This window comes from Leucopleurus acutus (genome assembly GCF_964270905.1).
Source record: "Leucopleurus acutus genome assembly, chromosome: 12".
Taxonomy (NCBI): Eukaryota; Metazoa; Chordata; class Mammalia; order Artiodactyla; family Delphinidae; genus Leucopleurus; species Leucopleurus acutus.
In genome coordinates, this window is record NC_139154.1 from 40,033,582 (window position 1) to 40,056,899 (window position 23,318).

The window sequence follows — 23,318 nt, forward strand, 5'->3', positions numbered from 1 at the left end:
TAAAGTATAAATGTTGATCTTGGAATACCTTGTCCTATCAGAAAGCAATGAAGCTTTAAAGGCTAATATAGCCTCTTGTCAAAAAGACTCAGGGAACAACTGAAGAGGCCCCAACTGAAGAGGCATACAGCTGGCCAATAACTCCCAAATTTATATCACCAGCTCAAAGTGCTCTCTTAAACTTCAGACTCATATATAAAACTATCTACTCGGTATATCCACTTGAAAAATTTCATATATATCTCAAACTTAGCATGTCCAAAACGAACTCTTGAATCTTTCCCCAAAATCTGTCTCATCCACAGTCATCCCTACAAAAATTATTGCATAAAACCTTCAGATGACTCAAGCCAAAAACCTTGGAGTTACCTTGACTTTTCCCTTCTCATTTCTTATGCAAATTCTTTTTTTTTTAATAAGTTATTCACAAAAAGAAAACCAGAATCGACTGATGACTCACCACTTACACTGCTACAGTGAACCGAGCCACTATCATCTCCTACCAGGATTATAGCAACCCTTGTCCACTGTAATCTATTAAGCCCAATATCAAACAAAATAAAAGCCAATGTTTTTACAATGGCCTAAAAGATCTTACCCATTCTGCTCCCTCTTACCTTTCTGGTTTATTCTACTTCTCTTTCCCTCATTTACTCTGCTCCAGCCATGTTGGCCTCCTCGCTTTTCCTTGAACACACCGTAGGGCCTTTGAACTATTTCCTTAGCCAGGAATCTTATTCCCCCAGTTATCCCCTGGTTAATGTGCTACCTCTTTCAAGTCTTTGTTTAAAAGTCAGCGAGGCCTACTGGCACCCCCTCCAACTTCCAATCTCTATGTTCTATTTTTTTCTCATAATACTTATTATCTTCAAACACACTCTAATTTACTTTGTGTGTTGTTGTTTTATATATATTTATTTATTTTTATTTGTTCCTAATTAGATTCTAATTGGTTAGTAGTTTCCCACTTAGCCCCAGAGAAAGAGGGGAGTACCTGACCTATATTTAGTGACTACTGTCTCTGAATTTTTTGATCATAGGAATGATAAAATGGTTTTAGAAAAGCAATATTAGTAACTATATCCAAAATTGCACGAAAAATGTGACCCTTGCAGAGAAGATCACAACTTTGTTTCTCTATAATACTTGAATTTTTAAAGACTTTGGAATGCTTTAGCTAGCAAGGATCCACAAGGGAAAGTTCCACCCTCCATATGAAATGCCTGAGCCAAAATGATTTCAGAGTATAGCATATCCATTCTATGGAGTTACCTGCTCAATAGGAGAGATTAAGAACCCAACCAACCTTTTAAAACAAAGGATTAATGTCAGGACTGCTTCTCTAAACGTGGTCTCCACTGTGAGAGTGACTTGGAGTTTCACCTTAGGCATCAAAGGGGTATATGTTCACTCCTTGAAATAAACCCTCTAACTGTATTCCCGTCCATTTAAAATGTATCCATGATTTACCAAGCCCCATACAAAAGGAATTTGGCAAGTCACACAACTTTGGGGATAAGAACCTATTTATATCAGCTGATAGCTTTGCAGGGATTTAAGAAATACAAAATAAAATAAACAGGATAGTGTTGATTTACATGATAAGCATTAATAATGCTTATCAAATGTTAAGCAATGTATAGCCTTAAAAGAATGTATTACAACTTTCCCACTGGGACACTATATATTGTACTGCATTAAGATGTTTAAGGGAGACTACACAGATCCACATTTAAGATGGAATGTTGATTACAGTCAACAAAGAAAAATTGTAAATGTAAAACATTAGATGTCTCAGGGTTCCCTTTGTAAAGATTCTCTGTGCCTTTTCTTTTTCCACATTTTAAGTTGTAATTTTCTTAGGCCACCTCTTTCTTTCCCCTTTGACGCTAAGTAATGATATTACAGTGCTCAGATTTGAAATTGCATGTGCTCCTAAATGCTGGTGAAAGAAATCTCAAAAATACAAGAAAGAGAAAATGTTTCTCTCTCCCTACTGGTGCAGAAAAAATATTATTCTGCCTCATACAGCTAGTTTTGATAAAATGGTCAATGGAGAACATCTACAAGTATAAGATCGATACATCTCATACTTTGATAGATGTATCGATCTTATACATCTATCAAATATGTGTGAAAAAGTACAATCTATTCTAGGTTAGGTTATTGAAACTGTCCTTAGAAGTGTTATTTGTACAAAGGAGTCTTTTGGGACACCTGGACTTTAAAGCTTATTGTTCTGCCCTGAGAAATATAACCTGTTAGCCTTCCAAGTTTGCGATTCTGATTTTGAGTATTTCAATGATTATTTGCCCTGGTCATAATATTCAAACTGGCCTTATAAATAGTTGTGAGGTTTCTATTTTAACAGTGCTCCAGGAGAGCACTTTTGGAATTCCCTTTCTTCTCCATTTATACATAAATGTCCCAATAACACCATGAAAATGCCGAATTCTTCATTCAAAGGGTTCAAGACTCTTTGTCTCATCAATTAAATCTAGTATATCCTGGGGCATTCTGAACCACAGTAACAAACATAAAAATCCTGAGACCATATAATTTTTAAAATGCAGAGGGAAGATAATCCTTTTTAGCTAAAAATATATTTAGGGAGGACATACTTAGCATCTTTCTTGTAGCCTGGAATTTGACCAAAAAACCTTGAACTTCTCTTTTCCTTTTAACTTGAATTTCCAGCACGTATTTGCAAAACCATGTTCAAACCAGTCCCTCATGGGACTCTCCTGATTTACAGATGAGCAAATTAGAGAGCAATGAGGTTAAGTAAGAATGTCAGAATCACACATAAAGCAGGAAAAGAGTAAGACATTAAGCTGCTAAGTACTAATTTCTGGGTGTGTGACCCAGCAGCTGCTTCTGAAGGAATACAATTAATTCCATATGAGATTTTATCTAGTTATTAATGCCTCAATTCTAGTGCTAGGGGAAGAAATTCTGAACTGTTTCTGAAATGTTACAGAAATAGACATAGTTAAATGGAAGAGAAATCCTTTGCTATATTACTCATAATGAGTCTTTTTCTAGATCACTCATAATAGCTATCATTTTACTTTGCTTTTCTCCAATTTTACTCAGAATTATTATTAGTTCTCTTCCCCTTACAGAATATCTCAATTTTACTAAGATTAACATTTCTATGAGCATATTGCCATAAAGTGGATTTTGTTATCCATGTAGCATTGTTGATGCTTTCATAAAATGACATTTAGAAGGAGAAAATACAGGTATATAATGAGGTGGAATAGGAAAAGCACTTCAGTCCTCAACTAGAAGAAAACTTAAAAAAAAATAGTGATTAACTGTTATTTTATTTATTCTTTCTGTTAACTACAATGAGGAAGGAAAAGATATGATTAGTTAAACCAAACCCATATTTCAAGTAATCAAGGAGAGGAATGAGAAAATCAATTGTCCAACCAACTGATAAGAAAAGCAATTGTGTTTTCAGATATTACTTTGACCTTATTGAGCCAAAGCATTCTTTCAATAGTATGACACAAATTAGGAAAGGCCCTTGTGGAGTGTGTCTAGGAGCTGAAACAACAGACACAGACAGAAATAATCATGATAAAATGTTCTGTGACTGGAAATAGTGCTATCATTGAAGAAAATACTACAGGAACAAGAGGAGGAAAACATTAATTTTTGTTTGGGGGTAATGAGGCAAGGGTGAGAAGAGACTTCAAGGTGATAATGTTTTCTACCACCTTGTCCAAATTATCCCTTGCTGTGATGAATAGGTTAATAGAAAAATTACTTATAAAACTATGCATTGTGGCACAAGTAGTAAGCTCTCCTCTCATCAAGATTTAACAAAGTTGGATGGTTAAACTGTACATTCTTTTACAGTTACAGCCTGCTGACTCAAGCAGAAACTCCTCTATCAAAACCTCTATTGTCTGGCTTTAACCTATATTTCTAATTTTATGTTTCAGCAAGTCACTTTCTACTTACTACACTCCAGAAAACCAGAATATTCTTGAATTTTCTCCCCCTGTATACAATTTTACCATTTTCTCTGTCTAAAATGTCCTTTTCTAATTTTACTTTTGTCTGTCATAATTATCAATCTCTCATTCCAGACCTAACTCAAATGCTATGTCATCCATCTTTCTATTCATCTGTAGTGGGTTAAAGACTCAAATTCTTTGTCATTCCCCTACCAAGAGGTGGGATCTATTTATCTACTCCCTTAAATCTGGGCTGAGACTGTGACTATTTTAGCTAGTAGAATACAACTGATATAATATTGTGTCAGTTTTGGACCTAGCCTTTAAGAGAAATGGCAGTTTCTTCATCCTCCATCACAGTATGCTCCCTCAGAGGAAAGCCAGCTGCCATGTAAGAACTCCAACGGCCCTGACATATTGTGAGGAAGCCTGAGTTACCCATGCGGAGCGGCCACATTTAGAGTGAGATGCTCGGCCAGGCCCAAGCGGTTCCCAACATCCCAGCTGATGCTCTAGATGTATGAGTGAAGGAGATGTCTTGGACTACTAGCCTAGCTGAATCTCTAGATGGCTGCATTGCCAGTTACTACCTGACTGCGGCCCTGGGAGAATCCAAGCAAGAATGGCTCAGCTGAACTGAGTCAGCCTATAGGAAAGTTAGAGAGAATAACAAACCGTTGTTAAAAGTCACTAAATTTTAGAATGGTTTGTAATACAGCAATTGATCATCGAAATACTATGCAAAAAGTATATATCGAAAAACTATGGAAAGAGTAGGAAGATCAGTGGTTGCCAGGACTTTGGGAGGAGGGAAGGATAAACAGGTGGAGCACAGGGGATTTTTAGGGCAGTGAAACTCTTCTGTATGTTTCAATAATGGTGGACACATAGCATTATACATCTGTTGAACACAGAATATACAACACTAAGAGTAAGTCTTAATATAAACTACGGACTTGGGGTGATAATCACATCAATATTGGTTCATTAATTGTTTCCCAAACAAATCCTCCATCCCATCACCTTCACAGGGTGAAAGCATTCAACTAGAAGAGGCTATCTAACATTGAGGGTTTGGTGAGTTTTACAAAGTGTGACGATAGACTTAGTCATGGGAGAATTTTTTTGTGGAGAGGGTGGGGAATGTGGTTTTAAAAGGTTTCTAAAGAACTCAGAGCGATTTTTTCTTTTTTGTTTATTCTTTTTCACTTGGTATTTAATGTTGCCCCTGACTTTTGATACATTTAATTTAAAGTACATGTTTCCTAAATTATAACATTTTATTTTCTATGCTTCATCATTTTTATGTTTTTTACAAGTTGTATATAATTTTGTAAGAGAATTGTTATTTATTCACATTATTGGTAATATGAAAATATTTAAAACTTCATTGGTAATAAAGTTTTAAATAGGCTCTTCAATCAGGAATATCATTTCTGTATCAGCAAAATAAAACAAAAATTTATTATATACAACACAATCCTGTGATTTGTATTAATTACAGAAAATATTACAACTAAGACCAATCTAGATGAATAAAATCAGAATATAAAAATATTTTAGTTTAAATTTTTTAGATTAACATAAACATAGTACTAGTAAATATTTCTTGTATTTGATTTGCTTAAGTAGGACACAGTTTTATTAAGTTAAGCTTGTCTTAATATGTTTTTGTTTTAAAGTCTCTAGATATGTAACTATAATCAGGTTACTTAGTCATGAAGATGATAATATTTACTTCTTAGGGAATTTAAAAGAAGGAATGTGGACAAAGTACCTAACCGCCTGACAGACAGTAAGGTTAGTATTAATGAGAGCTCTTCAATTAAAGTGAGCTTTTAAAAATTAATTTACATTCTGCTCTCTCTTCCAAATCTGCCATCGTTACAAATGCAAAACCTTTTTAGGCACTTCACAAAAAGGTTTACAAAGGACAAACAAGCACATGAAAAAGGGCTTAAAAATCATCAGTCATCAGAAAATGCAAATTAAAACTACAGTGAGCTGCCATTACACCCTAAGAATGGCTAAAGCGAAAACAAATGTTGGAGAGGATGTGAAGCAACTGGAAATCACAAACGTTGCTGGTAGGAACGTAAAATAGTACAACTTCTTTGGGAAACTGTTTTGCAGTTTCTTAAAAAGTTACACATAAATCTACTCTATGATTTTGCGATCCCCCTTCCAGGTATTCATTCAAGAAAAATGAAATATATACCAACCAAAGGCCATGTACAAAAATGTTCATAGTAGCTTTATTAATCAGAGCCATCATCTAATTCATGAGTAAAATAACTTTGGTATATTTATACAGGGAAACACCACCCAGCAATAGAAAAGAACAAATGATTGATATACACAACAGATGAATCCCAAAGCATTATGCTGAGTGAAAACCTAGACACAAGAAAGTATGTGCTGTATTATTCCATTTATATAAAATTCTAGAATAAGCAAAACTAACCTATGCTGATAGAAATCAGGTCAAGTGGTTTCTTCCCTGGTGTGTATATTTGAATGGAGAGGGGAAAAACGGAGTGGGGAGGCTCTCTCTCTTCATTTCTAGAATTGCCAGAAGTTTGTAAATTTTTTTTTATTATGTGGAGAAAGGTGGATGGGTCTTTTCATAGTAATAGTTTTATTTGTTTTTGTGTATGAGGACTCTTTATTAGGTTTGGGCTTATATTAATCAATATTGTTAATTTCATCCTTTATCATTTTAATATAGTAAAGTTTTCCTTTCAGTACCATCTTTGGCTGCATTTCCTGTAGTTTGTTCTCTACTACAACTTATTCCTAAAACGTTGGTCAATTCAGTTGGGTTTCTTCTTTTAACTGGGAGTAGTAAGAATTGTCGTTGTTGTTTTCTTTTATCAATTTAACTTTCTAATTCTTCTTTGGTTGCCCTTTTTAGTTTTACTACATTGTGATCAAACAATTTGACCTAAACAATTTCTAATTTTTGAAATGTATTGTGGTTTTTCTGAGACTTAACATACGTTCAACTTCTGTATCTGTTCCATAGGTGTTTAAAAGAATGTATATCATCTATATATACTTATTTAAACAAGTTTAATACTTCTTATTCAGATGCTTTATAACCATATGTATATTAGACCTGTCTGGGTCTCCTTTGCATAGTACATTTAACAATGTTTTATATTTCAATTATATGTTGCCTGATGAATAAAAATTTGTGTCTGTTATATCTTACTGGTAGATCATGAAGTCTGTTGATATAAAATATGCTTACTTGCCTCATGTAATGCAGTGTAAGAAAGAAAACCACCTCAAGTCATACAGCTTAATGGGATTAAAACTAAGACTGTCTTCATAACGTTATTATTTGGCTACCTGTATTAATATGTTTACTACTCCAGGGTATCCAAAAGAAGTTGCCCAAATGTATTTTTCAAGTTACTTATTTCAAGCACAACTGGATCTTTGGAAAATACATAGCAAGGATAATCTTGGACAATTTCCTACATATAATCAATGTTGAGAAACGAAACTAGTAGACTGAACTTTATTCCTAAAGTTATGGAGTTGAAAACTAAAATTTAAAGATGATTCTGATGTCATATTGTATAAAATAAACAAACACAGGGCTTCCCTGGTGTCGCAGTGGTTGAGAGTCCGCCTGCCTATGCGGGGGACACGGGTTCGTGCCCCAGTCCGGGAAGATCCCACATGCCGCGGAGCGGCTGGGCTCGTGAGCCATGGCCGCTGAGCCTGCGCGTCCGGAGCCTGTGCTCCGCAACGGGAGAGGCCACAACAGTGAGAGGCCCGGGTAAAAAAATAAAAAATAAAAAAAAATAAACAAACACAATTATGTAGGACTGGATCTATTATTAGACTTCACTGTTTTATTCTTCGGCCCTAACATATTAGGAGTCCTCTGTCCTGCCCATTATTCCAAGAGAAGTTCTCAGGATTTTTACCTGGAGGAAACCCTAGCCATTGGCTGCTTTGTATAAAGATGGCTCTCCTCTGTAATTAATCATTCAATCAATTACCCTGGTATTGCCCCAAGCACCTTTTTGATTTATACTCGATCCTGAGTTGAGTGTTTCTTCAGGATTCCTCTGGTAAAAACAGTTTTCACCTTTGCAGCTGGTTACTTCTATCCATGTCTATGTCTTTTCAGGTTACAATTTCCTTTGTCAATCTTACCTTACCTGCTTTCCATAAATCAAAAATTATGCAAAATATCTGAAATATGAAATACGGATATCCAAATGGATATGGACTACTTTCTTGCTTTTCAACACTGTTATAGAACACACACACCCACGTGCACATACACACAATTTCAACAGGACCAGAGGATTTTAGGAGGGACCTGGATCTTCAGAGGGACCTGAATAAGACAACATCTTGGCTAAGTCAAGGAGACACCATTCATATTATGTTGGTTTTGCTTTTCGTGAGACTGTACAAAACAGGACCTTAGAGGAAGAAAGCATGTATGCTCAGTCTACCATCTTGAACTTGAAGTATGAATCGTCCACTGGTCTTTTAAATGGGTCTTTCTTCCTTCTTCATGCTAGTTATAATTGCTTTAGAAGTCTCAGGAAATCTCAGAATTGGTTATTTCAAAATGTGTACAACTCTGGCATCTGGGTTCTATGTAAGATCAGCAAAAATCTTTTGTAACTTACTATTTCTAGATATGGTTAAATTAAAAGAGGGATATTAAAAAAATAAAAGAGGGATATTAGCAGTTTCCCAGATGGGGGAAAAAAGAGATTGTAGGTTTAAAGACCAATAATTATAATTCTCCAAATGTTCCCGTGTATTTGCATTTGCTTGTTGACTGCTTTTATCACTCAGTAAAACTAATGGTCTTCTGCATCCAAATACAATAGAAAACGATCTTTACTGAGAAAAAAAATTAAAAATATGAATTGCTATGCGGTAAAGTCTTATTGAAACATTTTGGCAATTTCTAATTGCCAAATTAGAATTGACTGAGGCCTACTGGGACATGAAAACAACATTTGCTGATAGCAGAATATATTCTAGATAACAACAGAACTCAGTGTTTTGGCTTTAAGTATTTGTTAATTCAAAATGCATAATGCCCATTTATAAATGGGTGCATGTACATCTACGAAATCAAAACAAAACTTCTTTCCCAGAGATTTTTCTACTATTCCAACAATCCAGTATAGCAAAATAGTATTTCCAATACATCTTATGATTAAAACAAATATCTGTATCACCTGGAACCTCAGAGGCAAGTATTTATTATAATAAAATAAGCAGATAATATTTGATAAATGTGAACCCATGTGTGTTCATGGAGCCAATGACAAAATTTTGTCTTCATGACACCCACTGCTTATAGGACAAGCTTCAAATTCTTTCCATTAGCATTTAAGGCTCTCCTAATTCCAGCTTCTATCTCTTCATCCTCTCTTCTCTCTCATTACTTTCCAACATAAACAAATTTTTAAATCTAGGAAACTATTTTCCTCACTTGCTCATTCATTGGTTTATTCATTCAATAAATGTTCATTAAACCCTCGCTATGTATTGGGCACAGTTTTAGGCACTGGGGATATATCAGTGAAATGACAGACAAAAATTCCTGCTCTTGTGGAGTTTATATTCTTGTGAGGTTAGGGGGAGACAGACATTAAAGCATAAATTTAATAAATATGTAAACTATATGTCAGAAGCCAAAGATTATGGACGTTGCCCAGAATAAATGCTAGCAGGAGTACATGGGAAGAGGGAGGGGTGCAGTTGATCCAGCTCAAGCCCCTGGCTTCCAGTAAGGCCCTTCATAACTTCTCCAACCTATAATGATTGTTGCATCCTATGAACCACTGTAACACTACTTGACATCTGCATCATTCAACTGACTTTTCTTAAATACTGTCTTATATTGACATAAGAAGTAAACTAGAAACAGAGGCTTGGGAGAGCAGTCTAGGAGTCTAGTTCTAGCTCTTCTACTTGGTACATCATATAACCTGTCTGGGTGGTTATATGATGTACCTTTAAAATGAGAGGTTTAAACTAGATGTTATCTGAATGTCCTTCGAAATTAAAACATCATTATTTTTATGTTTAATGTTCTTCTCCCCTCATCCACAATTTCACCATAAAAATCCTTCATAAGTGTCCTTCCTTCTAGAACCATCCATATATGTAATGTGTAATAAGCTGTAATATATGTTAGTTGATTTACTGGCAAAAACATCTTCACTCTCATCACCAAAACACCATTCATGAGCTTCCCTGGTGATGCAGTGGTTAAGAATCCGCCTGCCAATTCAGGGGATGGGTTCGAGCCCTGGTCTGGGAAGATCCCACATGACGCAGAGCAACTAAGCCCGTGCGCCACAACTACTGAGCCCGTGCGCCTAGAGCCCATGCTCCACAACAAGAGAAGCCACTGCAATGAGAAGCCCACACACCTCAACGAAGAGTAGTCCCCGCTCGCCGCAAACAGAAAAAGCCTGCATGCAGCAACAAAGACCCAACACAGCAAAAAAAAAAAAAAAAAAAAAAAGAAAAAAAAATTAAAAACACCATTCAGCAATGGAAATTTTTCAGGCACATCCCAACTTTTCTACTGGCCGCAAATATTTCATGCAATGAACTCTCTCTCTCTCTAGTCTCTGAGTAAGGTCTGGATTTTACAGGAATTTAAGCTCAAGTACTTATGGCTCTCAAACTCTATTACTAATATTCTATGGATGCAAATGGTTTATTTAAAAAGCATGTGATTCTATCTAAGAAAATCTGCCCCTGCAAGCCTTCCACATCATTTGGAGTTTGTATTACCACATAATCACTCCCAGTCGCTAGTCAGTCTATAACTCTGGAAAAGAAATTAATCCACCAGACTGCCCAGATGAGTGCTTTGCTGACTTTGATGTGCATAGGAATACCTGGGCAACTTGTAAAAATGCAGATTCTGACTCAGTAGGACTGGGGGGTGAAACTTGCATTTCTAACAATCTCCTAGGTGGTGCCAATCCTGCTTGTCTACATACCACACTTCCAATATTAAGGGGCTAAAAGAAATGATGGCATTATTAAACACTTTCAAGATGGAAATATGACTTGTTCATTTTTACCACCATTGAATTGCTGAAGCTACTTTTCTCCCCATTTAAAAAATATGGTCTTTTCTTATAGTCTATCATATTTGGACAGTTCTACTGAAAGATGCATATTTATATTATTGTTAATCTATCAAGGAGTGGACTGAGGTAAAAACATTATTTACATTATGTGGTACAATTAATCCTAACAGGAAAATGGTCACTCTGATTCAGTGAATAGAGTTTGGGCCTAACATTTTTTTAAAAAACAAAATTTTATTGATATAAACCATATCAGAACTGTCAGGGACAGGAAGGAAAAAAATATTGTTTCTGACTATCTTCCAAGACTTGTCCAAGTATTTTTTTAATTTTTCATAATTAACAAATTTATTTTTTTCCATTTAAGTTGCTACAAAAATACTGCATATAATGTTTTGGCTTCCATGCTATGTGCAGATATGAGTGAGTCAGGAGAGGAGAGTTCATTCAATCAGGCAAGGTTGGAGTGGGGAATGGACCTATGCCTCACCTTAGAATGAATGCTTGCAGATAAAAAAATAAATATATAACTGAATAGGGCCTGAGAGAAAGTGCCAAGGCTGAGCCAAAAAGTTTGTCAGATGAATCATCAAAGCCAAGAGATCTTAAAATTTGGAATACAAAATGCAGAATTAAATAGGCTTCAAAAAGACAAGTAAGTTAAGAATAGGAAACCATGGTTCAGAAAGGGTAAGACCAGCCATGGTCTGTATCAATTTGGGGAAAATTAATACCCACACAAGGCTTTCACTGCTCCTATAGATCACTGTGTGAGTGGACCAGATTTATTTATCAAGAATGGGATTCATACTAGATAAAGAAATTATTTATCTTGCATAAACCTTTATTTTAATTAAAATAAATTCAGCCTTACCTGCCTGTGCAATTTATTATATAATCTAAGTTAGGAAAATTCATATTAACAGATTAGATAACCATCGTCCATTAAAATGACATTAGAATTGTCTCTGTAGATTAAATAATAAAAAGCAATCTGTATTCATCTGTACAAATTTCTTAAATGACCAGCAAATAAAAATGAAATTTTCATCCACTGCTGTTGCCCAGTCTAGTTACTGAAAAACATTCTGTTCCTCAAAAGATACCATAAGAACTCTTAAAGTTTTAATTATTGACACAAAGTTTACTGTTCATCTTTTTATTGTTCAATGCCAGTTTGAAGTACAAATATCAGAACATTTAACTCAGATGTGGAATCACCAGAGTCACACAATTTATATCTCATGGCTCATTCCCAGAGGGTGTCAAACTGGCCAAAAAGGAAAAACACAAGCCAGACTCTGAAAGGCTGGAAGGAGAAAGATTGTATATCCTAAGCACAGAGCCTGTTGAAAGAGAGCTCCTGGTCAAAGGTATAGTCACGGGGTGAGAGCAGAGGGCCCTAGGGGGTCCCCCTGCAACATGAAGCAGGCATGTTCTCTCTTGAGCCTGACCACTGCCAGGTTCGACAGCTTAAAGCCCCTGAACTGACACATTATGCACCATGTTGGGACGGGGTATGAAGAAGTCAGGCTGTTCCCCTTCTCAAGAGACTGCTACCCTAACCCAGACAGACAAGAAATCCCTAAGGATATTTCACCCTTTCCACCAGAACATGCTTGGTGTCTGGATTAGGGGTGAATGAGAGGCTTATCCCCACAAACATGAAGCTTCCAGCTGGCAGCCTAACAAATGCATTACAGTGCTGCTCCCAGCCAGGGCAGGAGGAACACTCACCATGCCCTGTCCCAAGAGGCTGCAGGCAAGCACACCAGGCCCTGACCCCCCATGTGTCCACACCAAGGCTCCTGCTGTGAGCAGAGGACACCACGGGTCTCAGAAAAGGGCACTGAGAGAGAGGTTCTGTGGCCAGGACAACAGGGTCCCTGGAGTGGGCAGTTAAGATCTCATTTAAGAGAGGCAGCAGAAAGTGAGACTCAGCATGAACCAAGGCTCCAAACCTCAGGGTATATACAGTTGTCCCATCAGACTTCTTACAAAACATAGATTCAAAGAGAATTATTAAGAATTTTAAGATAGGGGGCCTGATGTACTTCACTGCCCACGCCCATGAAGACCGTCCTGCTCCAGACACATAAGAATACAACTGTATAACACCATCAACATATAGTTGCTAAAAACTGGGAGGGGATCACTTCTCCTTGGAGAAATGACTGATTCCAAGTCTGGGCCAGGGAAAGTGCAAGTAGAACATGGACAACCTAGTGTCAGAAAGCAAAGAAGTAGCCGAAGACTAAAAGGAATGTAGCAAATGGACGTAAGAGCCAGTGTAAATGTGCTCCCATTGCCCACATATAGGATAACTTGAGCATCAGAATTTGTAACTGTAATTGATTGTAATACGTTGAATAAATAAAAATCCATAAGAACAAATGATACTCAAAAAGAAAATAAGAGAGAACAGGAAAGAAGGCAGGCAGGGAGGGAGGGGGGAATAGAAAGAAACTCACTTGCTTGCATTGGAGGTAACTATTATCCTAACTCCTTACTCTGAAAATTGGTGACTGGAGGGAAAAAAAAAAAGCATTTACCCTGCTTTTTAAAAATGAACTACAGTTCACTGCCAGTTGATGAATGAAACCTCTTTTTCACAGAAGAATGATGCATAATAAATGTAGAAGGAATGATAGTCTTAAAAGGTAATTAAAAGAAATAGTTCAGTCAAGGATCATCAATGGATACTAAAACCATTTAGATGGAAGGTTGATGGGGAACAGGACAGCAAAATGGAAAATTTACTTTTATAATAGAAAGATCTTGTGGTTACCACCTCAACCACATAATCAGACCTAGCATCGCAAATAGTGACATTTTATAGCTCTTGATGTGCTACAGTATACTTGGGAAGAACTCTGCCAAAAATGATCAATGGAATCTAATTAAGCCTTTAGACACAATCTACTGTTATAGGAAACACAGGGGGTAGAGAAACAAATGACATCATAGGAAGCAGAGAGACAAACCCAAAATGTAGACATTCTACTAGGCAATTGATCTGGTCTCTTCAATAATTCAATGTCACAAAAAATAAAATTGAGAGAGGGGTGTTATTACACTAAAGGGGCATAACCCAAAATTTAACATGAAATTTGATAGATTCCACGTTCAAAATAGTCAGTTATAATAGCCATTTGTGAAGAGCTGGAAAGGTTTTAAATATCTAGCTTTGGATAATACATGAGAACTGTTGTGAATTTTCTAGGTGCAATAATAGTATTTTGCCTGTGTGAGAGAATGTCCTTATCTTTATAAGACATAGGCTTAACTGTTTGGGTGGGTGACTTTCTCTGAAATGATTCTGCAAAGAGGCTAAAAGGTTAACTTTCGAATCTCAAAGGAGGGCATGTGGAGGTTGACTGTATTATTCTTTCAGCTTTTCTGTGTCAAAAAATTTTTACAGTGGAAGTCAGAGTCTTATTAATATACCTTACAAACTTTCTCTTTAACAGCTATAACCTTTTTCAAACAAATCTTACAAGGAGGCACAGGAAGTAAAGCAGACAACAGCTGAGCTGTTCTGACTGGAGCAGAAGCTGATGAACTAAAGTCCATCCTTATCAGCAACCCCCTTGTCCCTTGAAGGGATCCCTGAAGCATTCAGAGGAACTCAGTTAAAATGCTCTGGCTTAGTAAACCTTTTCTCATAGTGAATAGAAGGGTTAGGATGGCAGTAGAGCATGAAGTACCTGAGGAAAAGAAAAGTGTACTCGAAGAAAGGGCATAAAAAAGGAAGATGACAAAATAAGAACTTAATATGTATTTCACATTCTTATTAAGACCAGTGCTCTCCTAGGATATTATGGGGCACCTAGGTAAATTGTCACTGAAGGCATATACAAGACCCAACTTCAGAGAGAAAGAGGCCTCTCGTCACTGGGTGGCATTGTCATTAAATCAGTGGAGGATTCACCGTAGAACATAGAGCCAAAGTGTCCATCCATTCAAAACATCTCATAAACAGATCCAGAGGGAAGTTCTAGCTTCACATGGTCTTTTTAAATTAAAAAAGGACATATCTTATATATCTTTTGATATGTACTCTTAAAGTCCAATTGAATGCACTTTAATTCTAAAAAGTTTTAGACTTGGTGCAGTCTCTTTTGTAAAACAGCCCAACAAGTCTTTATTTACTTCCTATTTGAAATACATTTCACTTTAAGAAAGTAGCCTACTAAGTGTATGCATGTTTTAATTATGCTGTTAGAGCATAATTAGATAGTATGAGTTTTAATTAGGTACTGAGCTTCAATTTTCATTCTTTTGTATGCTATTGGGTATGTGCGGGTGTTTATGATGTTAAAGACCTGACTCTTTCTTAATTAGTTTCCACCCATTCTGATTTTTCTCCGAAATAATAAACCCACATCATCTATTGTGTACAGATAAATACACACAATTTTCTAAGAGAGAAAGATTTTCTAAGGAATTGAATTTGTGAGCATAATAAAATATCATTTTTTCTAGGTGTTTTACCTATGGATAGTTGCTTGGGTTAAAGTTTCATAGATCTTCACCATTATTCTGAAAGCTTAGGAATTACTTTTTTAAAAATAATAACCAGTGGAGTTTCTTGAAAGCATATTGTCCCACTTGCTTCTCATGGCATTCCTACAATGTAGGTATTATTTTCCCCTCTTGAGAAAGTGCCTGGACTGGAATTAAACCATACGTAAGATGTATCTGATTCGAAAATTCATGTTCCTTCTGAAATATCAACTAGCATCATTAGAAATTAAAATTTAGAAAGTAAAATGAGAATATACCACATCAACAAGTTTCCACACATTTGGGGGCATATAATGTGAAATCATTTTTGGTGCTGGTAAGAAATCATAATGAGACTAATTAAGCCATGAAAACAGTTGTTCTTCAACCTGTCTTAAATACTGAAGGGATTAGGCACTGAGAAACTACAAACACAATCATTCTCTCAAGCTATAAGGGAAACACTAAGTGGTGATCTTTTAACTTGCTTTTTCAGAAGTAAAAACAGTAATGAGTTGAAAAGAAACATATTTCATATGCTTAATCAAAAGAGGAATACCTAGAATATGTCAACAAGTAATGGTTGCGTAACCGTCTCCAACCTTGCCAATGACCCCTGCAAATGCATCAAGACTTCCCACTTTGAATGGTTGTATGACTATGACAGAAAAAATCATTTGTTAGGCTGGTCTTTGCTCAGCATGTTATACTACACTTCCATGAATAACACTATTGAATTTTTAATCACAGATATAATTTTTAAAGCCAAAAACTGGACCCAAGAGCAATATCAAAGTAGTTGCCTTCTATCAAAAGGACAAAGTAATCTGTATTTTGACATCTGTAAAATTTGGATATTGTTACCTCATGGATCTAGTATTAGAATTAAATAAGAATAAACACACGAAAGCTACTTTGGTGCTTAATACACAGTAGGTTCTTGCAGGGGGTTGAACGGTGGCCCCCCCAAGACATGTCCATGCCCTAATTCCTGTAATCTGTGAATGATACTTTATTTGGAAAAAAGGTCTTTACAGATTTTTGCCAGGAATCTTGAGATGAAGAGATCATTCTGGATTATCTAGGTGGCCCCTAAATACAATGGCAAGTGTCCTTATAAGAGAAATAGGACACTGATAAACAGCTGTGAAGATGGAGGCAGAGATTGGAGTGATGTGGCCACAAGTCAAGGACACCAAGGAATTCCTTAGGCCACCAGAAGCTAGAAGAAGCCAAGAAGGATTTTACCCTAGAGCCTCCAGAGGGAGTGTAGCCCTCCTTACGCCTTCATTTCAGAAGTCTGGCCTCCAGAACTGTAAGTGAATTTTTTCTGTTTCAAGCCACCCTGTTGTAATTTGTCACGGTAATGATGGGAAACTATTATAGTTCTCACATAGTAGTTAATAATAATTAAAGTCATTGCTATGTCTTCCTGTTGTTTTAATGCAAGGGTTCTCAATCTTCAATGCTCATTTAAATCACCTGGGAAGCTCCTAAAACATGCAAGCCCAGACCCCGTCCCCTAAGATTCTGGTTTAATAGGTAGCGGGCAGGGAAGAGGTATGGTTCTCAGTGGTTTGTAAAATCTCCCAGTTAAATATAATGTAAAGCAAATGTTAAGATACATTGTTAACATCGCCATTCAAGAGTCTGTCTTCCCAGACTTCCCTGGTGGTGCAGTGGTTAAGAATCCGCCTGCTAATGCAGGGGACCTGGGTTCGAGCCCTGGTCCAGGAAGATCCCACATGCCACAGAGCAACTAAGCCCGTGCACCAAAACTACTGAGCCTGTGTTCTAGAGCCCACAAGGCACAACTACTGAAGCCTGCATGCCTAGTAAAGATGATCCAAAATCTTGTAAATAGAATGGAGAAAATACAAGAAACATTTAACAAGGACCTAGAAGAACTAAAGAGCAAACAATGATGAACAACACAATAAATGAAATTTAAAATTCTCTGGAAGGAATCAATAGCAGAATAACTGAGGCAAAAACGGATAAGTGACCTGGAAGATAACATAGTAGAAATAACTGCCACAGAGCAGAATAAATAAAAAAGAATGAAAAGAATTGAGGACAGTCTCAGAGACCTCTGGGACAACATTGAACACACCAACATTCTAATTATAGGGGTCCCAGAAGAAGAAGAGAAAAGTAAGGGTCTGAGAAAATATTTGAAGAGATCATACTTGAAAACTTCCCTAACATGGGAAAGGAAATAGTCAATCAAGTCCAGGAATCACAGAGAGTCCCATACAGGATAAATCCAAGGAGAATCACACCAAGACACATATGAATCAAACTACCAAAAATTAAATACAAAGAAAACATATTAAAAGCAGCAAGGGAAAAGTAACAAATAACATACAAGGGAATCCCCATAAGATCAACAGCTGAACTTTCAGCAGAAACTCTACAAGCCAGAAGGGAGTGGCAGGACATATTTAAAGTGCTGAAAGGGGAAAACCTACAACCAGGATTACTCTGACCAGCAAGGATCTCATTCAGATTTGACGGAGAAGTTAAAAACTTTACAGACAAGCAAAAGTTAAGAGAATTCAGCATCACCAAACCAGCTTTACAACAAATGCTAAAGGAACTTCTCTAGGTAGGAAACACAAGAAAAGGAAAAGACCTACAATAACAAACCCAAAACAATTAAGAAAATGGTATTAGGAACATACATATCAATAACTACCTTAAATGTAAATGGGTTAAATGCTCCAACCAAAAGACATAGATTGGCTGAATGGATACAAAAACAAGACCCATATATATGCTGTCTACAAGAGACCCACTTCAGACCTAGGGGTACATACAAATTGAAAGTGACGGGATGGAAAAAGATATTCCATGCAAACGGAAATCAAAAGAAAGTTGGAGTAGCAGTTCTCTTATCAGACAGAATAGACTTTAAAACAAAGACTATTACAAGAGACAAAGAAGGACACTACATAAAGATCAAGGGATCAATCCAAGAAGAAGGTGTAACAATTGTAAATATTTATGCACCCAACATAGGACCACCTCAATACATAAGGCAATAAGAGCAGTAAAAGGGGAAATGGACAATAACACAATAATAGTAGGGGATTTTAACACCACACGTTCACCAATGGACAGATCATCCAAAATGAGAATAAATAAGGAAACTCAAGCTTTAAATGACACATTAGGCCAGATGGACTTAATTGATATTTATAGGAAATTCCATCCAAAAACAACAGAATACACTTTCTTCTCAAGTGCTCATGGAATATTCTCCAGGATACATCATATCTTGGGTCACAAATCAAGCCTCGGTAAATTTAAGAAAACTGAAATTGTATCAAGTACCTTTTACAACCACAACACTATGAGACTAGATATCAATTATAGGGGAAAAAAACTGTAAAGGTACAAACACATGGAGGCTAAACAATACACTACTAAATAACCAAGAGATCACTGAAGAAATCAAAGAGGAAATCAAAAAATAACTAGAAACAAATGACAATGAAAACACGATGACCCAAAACCTATGGGATGCAGCAAAAGCAGTTATAAGAAGGAAGTTTAGAGCAATACAATCCTACCTCAAGAAACAAGAAACATCTCAAATAAACATCCTAACCTTACACCTAAAGCAATTAGAGTTAGAGAAAGAAGAATAAAAAAACCCCCAAAGTTAGAAGGAAAGAAATTATAAAGATCAGATCAGAAATAAATGATAAAGAAATGAAGGAAAAAACAGCAAAGATCAATAAAACTAAAAGCTGGTTCTTTGAGAAGATAAACAAAATTGATAAAAAATTAGTCAGACTCATCAAGAAAAAATAAAAGGGAGAGGACTCAAATCAATAGAATTGGAAATCAAAAAGAAGTAACAACTGACACTGCAGAAATACAAAGGATCATGAGAGATTACTACAAGCAACTATGTGCCAATAAATCGGACAACCTGGAAGAAATGGACAAATTCTTAGAAAAGCACAAGCTTCTGAGACTGAGCCACGAAGAAATAGAAAATATAAACAGACCAATCACAAGCACTGAAATTGAGGCTGTGATTAAAAATCTTCCAGCAAACCAAAGCTCAGGACCAGATAGCTGCACAGGAGAATTCTATCAAACATTTAGAGAAGAGCTAACACCTTTCCTTCTCAAACTCTTCCAAAATATAGCAGAGGGAGGAACACTCCCAAACTCATTCTATGAGGCCACCATGACCCTGATACCAAAACCAGACAAAAATGTCACAAAAGAAGAAAACTACAGGCCAATATCACTGATGAACATAGATGCAAAAATCCTCAGCAAAATACTAGGAAACAGAATCCAACAGCACATTAAAAGGATCATACACCATGATCAAGTGGGGTTTATCCCAGGAATGCAAGTATTCTTCAATATACACAAATTAATCAATGTGATAAACCATATTAACAAACTGAAGGAGAAAAACCATATGACCATCTCGATAGATGCAGAAAAAACTTTCAAGAAAATTCAACACCTATTTATGATAAAACCCTCCAGAAAGTAGGCAAAGAGGGAACTTACCTCAACATACTAAAGGCCATATATGACAAACCCACAGCCAACATCATTCTCAATGGTGAAAAACTGAAACCATTTCCTCTAAGATCAGGAACAAGACAAGGTTGTCCACTCTCACTGCTATTATTCAACATAGTTTTGGAAGTTTTAGCCACAGCAATCAGAGAAGAAAAAGACATAAAAGGAATCCAAATTGGAATAGAAGTAAAGCTGTCACTGTCTGCAGATGACATGATACTATACATAAAGAATCCTAAAGATGCTACCAGAAAACTACTAGAACTAATTAATGAATTTGGTAAAGTAGCAGGATACAAAACTCTTGCACAGAAATCTCTTGCATTCCTATACACTAATGATGAAAAATCTGAAAGTGAAATTAAAGAAACACTCCCATTGACCATTGCAACAAAAGGAGTAAAATACCTAGGAATGAACCTACCTAAGGAGACAAAAGACCTGTATGCAGAAAACTATAAGACACTGATGGGGCTTCCCTGGTGGCGCAGTGGCTGAGAGTCTGCCTGCCGATGCAGGGGACGTGGGTTCGTGCCCCGGTCCGGGAGGGTCCAGCATGTCGCGGAGCGGCTGGGCCCGTGAGCCATGGCTGCTGGTCCTGCGTGTCCAGAGCCTGTGCTCTGTGGCAGGGGAGGCCATGGCAGTGAGAGGCCCACGTACCGCAAAAAGAAAAAAAAAAGACACTGATGAAAGAAATTAAAGATGATAGAAGCAGATGGAGAGATATACCATGTTCTTGGATTGGAAGAATCAACACTGTGAAAATGACTATACTACACAAAGCAATCTACAGATTCAGTGCAATCCCTATCAAATTACCAATGGCATTTTTAACAGAACTAGAACAAAAAAATGTCACAATTTGTATGGAAACATAAAAGACCCCGAATAGCCAAAGCAATCTTGAGAAAGAAAAACGGAGATGGAGGAATCAGGCTCCTGGACTTCAGTCTATACTACAAAGCTACAGTAATCAAGACAGTATGGTACTGGCACAAAAACAGAAATATACATCAATGGAACAGGATAGAAAGCCCAGAGATAAACCCACACACATATGGTCACCTTATTTTTGATAAAGAGGCAAGAACATACTATGGAGAAAAGACAGCCTCTTCAATAAGTGGTGCTGGGAAAACTGGACAGCTACATGTAAAAGAAAGAAATTAGAACACTCCTTAACACCATACACAAAAATAAACTCAAAATGGCTTAAAGACCTAAGTGTAAGACCAGACACTATAAAACTCTTAGAGGAAAACATGGGCAGAACACTCCATGACATAAATCACAGCAAGATCCTTTTTGACACACCTCCTAGAGAAATGGATATAAAAACAAAAATAAACAAATGGTACCTAATGAAACTTAAAAGTTTTTGCACAGAAAAGGAACACATAAACAAGATGAAAAGACAACCCTCAGAATGGGAGAAAATATTTGCAAGTGAAGCAACTGACAAAGGATTAATCTCCAAAATTTACAAGCAGCTCATGCAGCTCAATATCAAATAAACAAACAACTCAATCTAAAAATGGGCAGAAGACCTAAACAGACATTTCTCCAAAGAAGATATACAGATTGCCAAGAAACACATGAAAGAATTCTCAACATCACTAATCATTAGAGAAATGCAAATCAAAACTACAATGAGGTATCACCTCACACTAGTCAGAATGGCCATCATCAAAAAATCTACAAACAATAAATGCTGGAGAGGGTGTGGAGAAAAGGGAACGTAGGCATAGAGGGAACTCTATGCAGTGTTGGTGGGAATGTAAATTGATACAGCCACTATAGAGAACAGTATGGAGGTTCCTTAAGAAACTAAAAATAGAATTATCATATGGCCCAGCAATCCCACTGCTGGGCATATGTCCTGGGAAAACCATAATTCAAAAAACCATAATAAGTCATGTACCACAATGTTCACTGCAGCTCTATTTACAATAGCCAGGTCATGGAAGCAATCTAAGTGTCCATCAACAGAGGAATGGATAAAGGGGACGTGGCACATACATACAATGGAATATTACTCAGCCATAAAAAGAAATAAAATTGAGTTATTTGTAGTGAAGTGGATGGAGCTAGAGTCTGTCATACAGAGTGAAGAAAGTCAGAAAGAGAAAAACAAATATCGTGTGCTAACACATATATATGGAATCTAAAAAAAAAGAAAATTGGTTCTGAAGAACCTAGGGGCAGGACAGGAATAAAGATGCAGGCGTAGAGAATGGACTTGAGGACACGGGGAGGGGGAAGGGTAAGTTGGGACGAAGTGAGAGAGTGGCATGGACATGTATACACTACCAAATGTAAAATAGATAGCTAGTGGGAAACAGCTGCATAGCACAGGGAGATCAGCTCCGTGATTTGTGACCACCTAGAGGGGTGGGATAGGTAGGGTAGGAGGGAGGCGTAAGAGGGAGGGGATATGGGGATATATGTACACATATAGCTGATTTACTTTGTTATACAGCAAAAACTAACACAACATTGTAAAGCAATTATACTGCAATAAAGATGTTAAAAAAAAAACTATTTGTTATAATGGGGAAATCTACATACTACCCTGGAATTCTTTCACACCATTTTATTCCTCTTTAGAGCTTTCAAACCATCCAGCAGACACATGCAGAAAAATCTGTTTGAAAATTATAAGTGAGAGATGTTTTATAAACTCCAGATGGAATTTGGTGTCTAGTCAGATCAAATATGAAAAGACATCCAGCACCAGGGTAGATATCTAGCAAGTAAATTCTGTCTGACTTTGTGAATAGAAATTTTCTGCATTTTACTAACTGAACTTTAGTGTGGAAGCTAAGCAATTATTGGGTTTGGGGGACAGGGAAAGTGGAGGAATGGTGAAAGGTTACTATCATTTATTGAGAACTACAACATAACAGGCACACAGTGATAGATATTTTATATCCAATGTCTCATTATAACCAACTGCCTTATGACCTGAGTATAACTGAAGTTCAGTAAGGTTAAGTGTCTTGCCCAAATCTTGGATGACCAAGATCCAAAATCCAAAATCCAACTCAAAACTATTTTCTTTTTCCATACAGTTGATACGCACTTTCTTGTCCAACCAGTCACTCACTAATTCCCATTTCACTCTTAATTCTTCACTGCCAATTTATTCCATCCAACTTTTAACCAAAACCTTTCTCTCTTC